This window comes from Pteropus vampyrus, unplaced genomic scaffold (assembly GCF_000151845.1).
Source record: "Pteropus vampyrus isolate Shadow unplaced genomic scaffold, Pvam_2.0 Scaffold520, whole genome shotgun sequence".
In the NCBI taxonomy this organism is placed as follows: Eukaryota; Metazoa; Chordata; class Mammalia; order Chiroptera; family Pteropodidae; genus Pteropus; species Pteropus vampyrus.
This window is the reverse complement of record NW_011889301.1, coordinates 81727-92817: the sequence shown is the minus strand read 5'-3', so window position 1 is coordinate 92817 and position 11091 is coordinate 81727. Positions and strand designations below refer to the sequence as shown.

General features: G+C 33.7%; 1 protein-coding gene across 1 annotated transcript in view; it reads left to right on the top strand.

The window, feature by feature from the left end:
• Positions 1 to 11091, top strand: part of ZNF782 (zinc finger protein 782) — a 41218-nt gene that overhangs the window by 20173 nt on the left and 9954 nt on the right. The window contains 1 exon segment of the mRNA XM_023525059.1: positions 8098 to 8193. The gene's annotated coding sequence lies outside the window, so the exon portion shown is untranslated.

Genomic DNA, 11091 nt, shown 5'->3' with positions numbered 1-11091 from the left:
CTCCTTGATATTAATGTTAGCTTCTCAGCTTTTTAAAAAAATGTTTGCAAGGTATATCTTTTTCTTTTCTATTATTTTTAACTTCCCTACATCATTACTTTTGAAGTGAGTTTCTTGTAGGCAGTATATAGTTGGATTGTGTTTTTAAATCCATCTGATTGTTTTTGTCTTTTAAAAGTTTTATCTGGATTACTTACATCTGATGTAATTATTGATATGTTAGAGCTTAAGTCTATTGTCTGTTATTTTCTTCTTTTTTTCGTTCCCTTGGTTACTTAATTTTTTAGAGTTCCATTTTGATCTGCCTATCATGTTTTTGAGATGTTTCTGTATAGCTTTTTTAGTCTTTCTCTAGAATTACATTTTATATAAATTTTCACAAGCTGCTACTGTCGACATTTTATTAGTTTGAATGAGGTGTACTACCTTTTACCTTCCCTCATTTATAATATAATTGTTATATATTTTTTATCCACACAGTAATAACTATAGTAGACAGTTACAATTTTGCTCCTACCATGAAACAGTTTAGAGAATGTAAGAAAAAGAATACCTGTTGCATTTACACTAGTTCCCTCTCATCAACTGTTTTGCTTTCCATGGTTTCAGTTACCCACAGTCAACCGAGGTCCAAAAATATTAAATAGAAAATTCTAAAAATTAACAATTCGTAAGTTTTAAATTGTGCGTTGTTCTGAGTACTGTGATGCTGTTTCATGTGGGATGAATCATCCCTTTGTCTGATGAATGTATCCATGCTGTCTGTGTCACTTAGTCATCTCAGTTCTGAGATCAGCTGTCATGGTATTTCAGTGCTTGTGTTCAGGTAACTCTTATTTTACTTAATAATGGCTCCAAAGCACAAGAGTACTCTGGCAATTAGGATATTCCAAAGAGAAGTTGTAAAATGCTTCCTTTAATTGAAAAGGTAAAAGTTCTTGACTTAATAAGGAAAGAAAAAAATCATGCGTAGGTTGCTAAGATCTATGGTAGAACAAATAATCTATCTGTGAAATTGTGAAGAAGGAAAAAAATAGTGCTAGTTTGTCGAGAGAGAGACCACATTCATATAACGTTTATTATAGTACATTGTTATAATTGTTCTATTTTATTATTAGTTGTTGTTGTTAATCTCTTACTGTGCCTAATTTATAAATTAAACTTTGTTATAGCTCTGTATGTATAGGAAGAAACAAATACGTATAACAGTGGTCCCCAACCTTTTTGGCACCAGGGACCGGTGTTCCTATGAGAATCTAATGGCTGATGATCTGAGGGGGAGCTGAGGTGGTGATGCTAGCTCTGGGGAGCATCTGTGAATATAGCTGAAGCTTTGCTCTCTGGCCCGATGCTCACCTCCTGCTGTGCGGGCCTGTTCCTAACAGGCCACAGACTGGTACCGGTCCACGGCCCAGGAATTGGGGGTCCCTTATATATAGGGTTTGGTAATATCTGCAATTTTAGGCATGCACGGGGGTGGTCTTGGAACACATCTCCCATGGATAAGAGGGAACTACTCTACCTGTATTTTTTAGCATTTATGTTGTTCTTCCTATTTTCTTGATAGTCCAAGATTTCTAAACATTTACAATCTGTTTAGAGAATTTTCTTTAGCCATTCTTTTAGGGTAGTCCTGCTACTAGTGACAAAATTCTCTCAATTTTGCTTCATTTGAGAATGTCTTGATTTACGCTTCATTCCTGAGGATATTTGCACTGCATGTAGGATTTTGGGTTGACAGCTTTTCGCACTTGAATAGTTTCACACTTTTTTATAGTCTCCGTGGTTTCTTATGAGATATCACTGTTTTTCCAGTTGTTTTTCCCATATAGGTAAGGTTGTTTCTGTCTTGCTGCTTTTATACTTTTTTTCTTTTTCTTTAGCTTTCACTTGCCTAACTATTTTGTGTCTGGGTGTGAACTTATTTGGGCATATTCTGTTTGGAGTTTCCTTAGTATAATAAAGAATTATACTAAGGATTTTTGTTAAGTTGTAGATCATTGTTTATTTTCTGACTTGTTCTGTTAGTTATTTTTGATGTCTAGTACTGACAGCTGATAAGCCCCACCTCCTCTGTCCTCTTCTGTTCCACATCTGGGTAAGATAATGATAAAGTCTACCCCCTCCTTGCTTAGCATCGGTGAGGCATTTCAAACCACACAAATCCTGGCTCGTTATCACTTATCAGTTATACATGGCAATTCTTACTCTGGCTCCATCTTCTAAATGCAGTAAAATCCAGGGCCACTTTCTCCTTCCTTAACTCAGACCATTTTCAGATGGTCATTGATGCCTACCCTGCTCTCTCAAAAGCCTCAATATGTGAATAATGAACTTTTTCATGTCCTCATAATCACTAAAAAAACACCCCAAACCTGGATACATACACAGAGAAGAAACAAAAAATACAAACAGAGGTCTTACAGATTGACCTAATTGGAAGTTCAAAATGTACTAATATCAAAAAAAAAAAAAAAATGGCACCAAGTGTCTTTTGCACCTCTTTGGCATATTCTTAACTAATATCTGGTGAGATATGCTGATCGGTAAATTGGCAAACCTTCTTGGCCTTAATACTGGGGCTCAAATTACAGTTTCACTTGGGGATTCTAGTAAATTTAAAGAAGATATCTCCTATAAGAGCAGTTATTGAATAGATAACAAACAGTTATACTTCACCATAACTACTGGAATTATTGCCTTACCCAAATTCACAATGGTCATAGCACCCATTGTAGTGGGTCATGTACCTACTGATCCAGCAAGTAATATAATAAAATTAAGTGTTGGCACTTACACTTAATTATCTTGACAAAATGGAACTCAGTGAACCTACCCCCTCAGCTGTAGCCATTACACGCAATCTTTACAGGCAAGATCTTAAGCACATTCACCTCTCTTCAGGAGCACAGATATGCTATTACATTGATGACATACTCCTCTGAGGAGGTTCATTTGATACAGTCATTCAGGACATATAGACACTCATAAAAGAGCTCACAAAAAGGAATGGGCCATTGTCCCACACTTAGTACAAAGCCCCACAACCTCAGGTGAATTCCTGGGAATTGTTTGGTCAACTGAGGACTGCTGTATCCCTGACATTCATGAAACAGCTCTTGGCACTCCACATCCTCAACATTACCAGTATCTTTAGTTTTGTTGTTGTTGTTCTGGTGACAACATATTCCTTTTAACAAATTTTACTTAAGCTCCTTTATAATATTAGTCCCAAATCATCCCACTTTGAATAGGGCTTTTTAAAACAAAATGCTCTAGAATCTGTCTAAATTGTAATGTAATAGACACTCCTGTCTCTGAGAGACTCTTTTGCTACAGAGGATTTAGCAACCTCCTCTCATGCATCTTGGACTTTTGGACCACCTATGCTTACCATGAAATGCACATGATCTTCTGATGCAAGATACTGCCCTATGTTACATGTGTTGCATGCCATTAGAGCAGCATTTGTGGACTGCATACTTGCCTCTCCTGGACATAGATACTCTCATGGGTTCTGATTCTTTGACTCTCAGCACCCAGCTGTTCATGGTGCCTTGGGTTATAGAAGCAGTATCCTTCAACGTTGGCCAGACCATTGAGACCTCATTGCTGAAATGGAAGTGGTATTTACAAGATAGATACAAACATGCAAAAAGAGGTGGCCTTCCCTGTCTTAAGTCCCTTGTTAGATGCCACAGTGCTGGAGGAGATCATCCTTATTCCTGATTCCTTGACTATCTAGGGAACCTCTTAGGCTCAACTGAATGAACAGCAAAAGGAGTTCATACATTTTACAGAGTACAGTGTCACTGTGACACATAATGCAATTCTCTGGAGAACTGCTATTTTTCATCCTTTAACTAAGATATCTGTAATAAAAGATGGGACCCAAGTCAGTACAATTGGCCAAACTTCTTGCATTCATCTTGGCACTGAAGGATGCACTGGACAATATTTGGGCAGTTTTACAGACATTTGGGCCCTTGCCAATGACCTGGCTCTCTGGTTCAACCAGTGACAACTGTAGTTCCTTGTCCAGGGTAGCCCCTTTTCGAGGAAAGAACTCTGGACACCTTGCCTCATAAATACCCCCAAATATAAATCGAGGGTACACATGAGTCTGAACATATTAAAACTATAATACAAGGCATCATTGAGACATTTCTGATCACCTTTGAAGTGCTAGACATCTTCAATAATGACCAAAGTACTTATTTTACTTCTCAAAATACACAGTACAGGGGTCTTGAACAAACAACTTTTACTTCCTTTACAACCTCAGGCTGCAGTCCTCATAGAGTGCAATATTAGCTTATGAGTTCAAATCCAGTTAAGTGAACCATGACACATTTCAGTCATCCAATATCAGAGGTGAATTGTAATAGAGTCTGACTCCATTTTTGATGTTCAGCTACTGACAGCTTTCCTTAGAATTCTTGCTACATATTTTCATTTGCAAATATTGTTTTATTTCTTTCTAATCTGAATAACTTTTCTTTTTCTTGCCTAATTGACTCAGCTAGAACCTATATTACAGTAGTGAATAGAAGTGGTGAGAGTGAGCATCTTTGTTTTCTAATCTTAGAGGGAAAGCTCTAGTCTCTGATCATTAAGTATGATGTTAGCTGTGGTGTTCTCTTAAATGTCTTTTATCAGATTGAGGAAGTTTCATTCTTTTCCTATTTTGTTGAATATTTTTATCATGAAAGAGTGTTAAGTTTTGTCATAGTGCTTTTTCTGTGTCTATCATGTGTTGTTTTTTAGTTCTATTGATATGGTGAATTACATTGATGGATTTTTGGATATTACACCAACCTTGCATTCTTGGGATAAATCCCACTTGGCATGGTATATAATACATTTAAGATGTCATCAGATTCAGTTTGTTAGTGTTTTGATGGGGATTCTTCCATTTGTATTCATAAGAGATATTGGTCTATAGTTTTCTTGTGATGTCTTTATCTGGTTCTGGTATCAGGGTAATGGTGACCTCATTCAGTTATATAGGAAGTATTCTATTTTCTGTTTTTTGGAAGAGTTTAATACCAGTACACTAATTGGTATTAGTGTTTCTTTAAATGTGGTAAAATTCAGCAGTAAAGCCATATGGGCATGGACTTTTCTTTATGGATAGTGTTTTGATTACTGATTCAATCTCTTGTCATAACTCTGTTCGCTTTTCTTTTTCTCTTGAGTTAGTTTCTGTAGTTTGTGTCTTTCTAAGAATTTGTCCCTTTTATCTAAGTTATATAATTATTTGCATACAGTTCATAATATTCCTTCATAATTATTTTTTATTTCTGTATAGTCAGTAGTAATGTCACCTCTTTCATTTCTGATTTTAATAATTTGAGTCTTTTTCCTGGTTAATCTAGCTAAAGATTTGTCAATTTTGCTGATCTTTTCTAAGAACCAACTTTGGTTACACATAATTTTATTTTTCTATTCATTAATTTTTAATCTAGTCTTTATCATTTCTTTCCTTGTGCTTGCTAAAGGTTTCGTTTGCTCTTGTTTTTCCTTTGTATGGAGATGAAAGGTTAGGTTGTTGATTTGAGATCTTCTGTCTTAATGCAGTTGACCCTTGAACTGCACAGGTCCACATATACACAGATTTTGTTTCAATAAATATACGTTCAGCCCTGCATATTCCTGGGTTTCGCATCTGCAAATTCAACCAACCATAAATCGAAAACAGTATTTTCAGTCTGTGTTTGGGAATCCATGGATGTGGTGGGTCAACTATATGCATTGTGTTATGCCATTTTTTATAAGGGACTTGAGCATTGGTGGATTTTAGTTTCTGTGTGGGGGGATGGTCCTGGAAGCAACCCCCTGTGGATACCGAGTAATGACTGAGTTTTGGAGGAGTCAAAAGTTATATGTGGATTTTTGACTGCATGAGGGTCAGCCTCCATATATCTTCATTGTTCAAGGGTTAACTGTATAGTCGTTTATAGCTTTACATTTCCCCCTCTAATCACTGTTTTTTCTTCATCCTATTAGTTTTGGTATGTTGTGCTTTCACTTTCAGTCATCAAAAAGTTTTTTCAATTTCCTTTGTAATTTCCTCTTTGATCCATTAGTTATTTAGGAAAATGCTGTTCAATTTTTACATATTTGTGAATTTCCCAAATTTCTTTCTTTTACCGATTTTTTATTTCATTCTATTGGGGTCAAAGAAGATATTCTGCATTATTTCTATACTTTTCAATTTATTGAAGTTTGTTTTATGGCCTAATAAATGGCATATCCTTGAGACTTTCATGTACATTTTAGAAGAATGTGGATTGTGCTCCTGTTGGGTAGAGTGTGGTGTATATGTCTATTGATTTAGTTGGCTTATAGTGTTGTTCAAATCTTTTATTTCTGTATTATCTTCTAATTATTCTATTCATTATTGAAAGTGTGATAATGAAGTCTCCAGCTTTATTGTTTGATTGTATATTTTTCCTTTCACTTGTTCAGTTTTATGTCTATGTATTTTGGTGCTCAATTGTTGGGTGCATGTAAGTTTATAATTGTTATTATATGTTCTTTACCCTTTTGTCATTGTAAAATCTCTTTATCTCTAATAACACTTTTTAAAATTTAAAGTCTGTTTTGTTTGATATTAGAGTAGCTTTCATTTGGTTGCTGTTTTTATGAAATATCTTTTTCCAGCCACTTGTTTTCAACATGTTTGTATCTAAATCTAATGTGTATATCCTTATCATATAGTTGGATTTTTTTTTTTTTAATCTAACCTGACAATCTCTGCCTTTTGTCTGGATTATTTAGTTCTTTTATGTTTAATTTTATTACGATATAGTTGGGTATTTGCCATTTTACATTTTGTTTTCTACCTGTGCCATGTATTTTTCTCATCTATTTCTCTTCTACTGTTTTGTAGTGTGAATATTTTTTAATGTAACATTTTAGCTCTTTTAATGATTTCTTCACAATATTTTTTAAAGTTTATTTTCTTAGCTGTTGTTCTATGGTTTATCATATGTACCTACACTTACCAGAATCTACATCAAATTTATATTAACCTAATTTTAGAGACGTATAGAAAAGTTACTCCTATGTAGCTTTATTCCCCTACCTCCCTTGTGATATTATTGTTTTACATATTACATCTATATATGTTACAAACCTAGCAGTACATTGCAATAATTTTTATTTTATACAATTTTATATCTTTTAAAGAAACAGACAAGAAAGAAGAACATATATGTGTTTATAACATTGATTATATTGAACTTTTTATTTGCCATTTGTGATTTTCTTCATTTGTTACAGTGGATTTGAGTTACCATTTGGCATTATTTTCTTAGTCCAGCGTAGCTTGGCTTCCACCTATCCTTTTTATGATTTTATTGGGAAATATAAACATACATCTGTGTGTGTTAGAAAGCTAACATTACACATATGTACTCATTGTTTTATACAGTTAATTTTTAAATGAGTCAAGAGACCTTTCTTTAATGTATCTTGTAAGGTGGGTCTGCTAGCAACAAAAGCTCTCAATTTTTGTTCATTTGGAAATATTTTTATTTTGCCTTAATCTTTGAAAGATAATTTTCCTGGATATAGGATTCTTGGTTGATAGTTTTTTCTTTGAGTAGTTTGAATGTATCACTCCACTGCCTTCTGGCCTTTATGGTTTCTGATGAGGAATCTTACTGAGAATCCCGTTCCTCTCTACGCTGGAAACACAAACTCTCCACTTCTGTGTGTGCTTTGGTGATTTTTCATTCTACTTTTTTTTCTGGTAATTCCCCACCCGTAAGTAGTTTCCTCACATGTATCCACAAATTAGTACTCAATCAAAGATTGAAGGGGGATCCTTTTGTAGATCTCCATAGCTCGCTCTCTCACCATAGCTAATAAACTGGACTTTTATTAGAATTTAATGTTATTTAGGCTGTGATTTAGGGATTTAAGGAGATCTCTTTGGAGCATCTGAAATATTTTTGTTTTCAGCTCCCCCAAAAGAGGGTCAAGTGAGTCTTATTACTGTGCCACTCTTGAAGCTGCATCTTCCTTCACATTCAGAATCATCAAAGCCCATACAGTAAACCCGTGTCCTAAATTATTTCCCATTTACAGGATATTGCTCTATAAAACCAGAAGTGATCTTCAAGTTGGAGCAAGGAGAAGACCCATGGTTAGTAGAGGATGAATTTCTAAACAGGAGTTTTTCAGGTGAGTTTTAGAATGCTGGTAGAAAGTATCCCTGGAAAACTAAATTTAAAATGGGATTAGTTAAAGATAGACACCTTTGAAAGTTTAGAATTGAGTAGATCTAATAAAATGTGGGTATGGAGGGTGTAAGATAAGGGATACAATGTAATGGTTTTTATTTTTTCATCTTTTAAACTAGGTAACAGAGTATATCATTTATACCTGACAAATCGAGTAATCATTTTATATTTAATGAATATAAAGTTAAATATAAAAGAAGATAATAGCTACTAAAATAGAAGGTTAAATCATGAGAAAAGAGAGAGAGGAGATGTAGTAGCTACTGTATCGTTAGGTACAGTTTAATAAATAATTAAGAATTATGTAAGATTTGTAATAAATGTAACTACTATAAATGCAAAAATACAACCTTTCTTATTATTAGAAGGAAGACACAGATAATAATAAAAAACATTTATTACTGAAAAGATTTTATTAAAAAAACTGTAAATATTAACGTACATAAACAGCATAGCATAAGGTAAGACAGATGTAACTGTCATATCAATGTCAATGGGTTAAAGTCACTTATTAAGAGGAAATGGTATGAGATTCTATCAAAGAGACATACTTAAAAATAATTTAGAAAGTTTAAAATATGAAACACTATTAAGACAATATACGTAAAATAATTCAGATTTAATTTATATAAATATTAGATAGGGCTTGAATTCACATTAAGATTATATTGTAATAAAAAGGACATTTTAATAAAGCTGAAGAAGGCAATTTAAAAAGGAGATGCAATGGCTGCAAATACCCTATGTTCCAATTAAATTATCATCAAGATTCATAAAATCTGCAAGAGACATGAGGAGAAATAGTAACACATAAGATATAATAGACCTATGTATTTCTGATTTCATTACTAGATATGGTAGACAACAACTGAGATTCTAGGTCATGAGTTGGTAAATTATGTTCCTAGCGCTAAATCCAACTAGCTACTTGTTTTTGTAAATATAGTTTCTGGAATATAGTCATTTGTTTACATATTGGTTATGGATGCTATTGTGGTGCAACAAAATAGCTTAAGTAGTTGTAACTGAGATCTTATGGCCTGCAATGACTAAAATATTTACCATCAAGTCCTTTACATAAAAAATTTGTTGACCACTTCTGTAGAAGCTATTAGTACCATATTTTATTACATGAAGCTAAATTTATGTGTGATTTTCAAGCTCTATACTCCGAAAATATAGTATAAACCTTCTCTGAAGTGTCACTGGAATAACTAAACATAAATATATCCTGAGTAAAAAAAAACCTTTATTAAATTTGCAAAGTTAAAGTAAGGTAATTTAATAAAACTAAAAATTATAGACAGTATGAAAAAAATCCCCCATTTGTAAGTTAAAAAATATATATATTTTTGGAAAATCTATTTGATCAAGGGGTACATCAATATTATAATTATAAAAGTATAAAATGTATTCATGAACCTGTGTTCAGAGGTTTCTAAGAACTCAGAACAGCTACTGTATTAAAGTTTACAAATTATTATAGTATAAGGATACAGATGAAATCGACAAAAGTGAAAGTCATGGAGAGCAGAATAGCAGAGAAACTAGATACAAACTTTTTTTTTTTTCTTCCAGTGAACTTGTATGAACAGTGCTTAATTCAGCAGTGATGTATGATAGCATACATGAAGTACTGCCAAGAGAAATTTACTCAAGCATTCGTGTCCAAGGTTTTTATTAGGGGTCAGTCATGTAGGGCTGGAGCACCTACACGACTGACCTTACTTACTCAGGCTTCAGCATCTCCAGTGATCAGACTAATATGCAGGACCTGAGGCCCCAGTGATGAATCACATTGTTAGCCTGAACTATCCATGTGGACGAAGGCCCCTGGTATATAAAGACACTCTTATCAGGAAGGATATTCCATGGACTTTTAAGGTATTGTCTTCCAAGAGGAGGTTAGAGGGCAGTCATTTCTTTGGAATGTGCAGGATTTGAAAATTCCAAACCTACTGAGTTAATCCTTTACTGCACAGAACTTTTGGGGTATGAATATAGCATCGCTTAGTGGAAAATTTGAAGAACAAGGAGTTTTGAGAAGACTTAAGCAAAACAAGAGTAATTTGTTTTTTAAAATAGGTAGAGATGAATTAAGTGGAAAACTATAATGGTATAAATTAAATCAAAGCCAAAACATGGTTCTTGGAATAAAAAGAATTAAATAAAATCCATACAGTAGCTATTCTACACTAGAAAAAGGAAAGCATTATATAAGAAGTTAAAGTTAATGCAAATATACTTAGAAATACAGCTGCATAGATATTGAAATTTTGAAAAACTTTGAGAAGCATGAAATAAAACTGAAATAAGTGGATATATCAGCTATTCATAGATGGAAGACAACTTCGAAATTCTTAATTCTCACCATTTTGTATAAACATACTTACAAACAGGACGGTGTAGGATCTTTTCCGACAGGTACTAAAGGTATGTTATAAGTCCGTTATAACTGGTACAGAATGTTACTGGTGTGGGGATAATTATAGACCTTTGAAACAGAATAGAGAGCCCAGAAGTTATGGCTACAAGCAAATAAATGAACAACTGTCACAAACAGTTTGAACAAAGGAAGCCGTGATTCCATTTGTGTAAAATTAAACTATTCTTTTTAGGGTTGTAGAAGTATAAAGAAAAATGAAGAAATTTTTTCTGTAGAATTTATGACCCAAAAGACCTCTTAGTGCCAAGGAAGTTGTTCCCAAGAAAGAATATGTGAAGTCTCTTGGAGCCGATCTTTTTATATATCATGAACTTGATGGTGGTTCTATAGGTGTTCACTTTATGCCATTTGTTAACTTATGCAAAAGAGGTTTATGTGTATTTGTTTTAATTT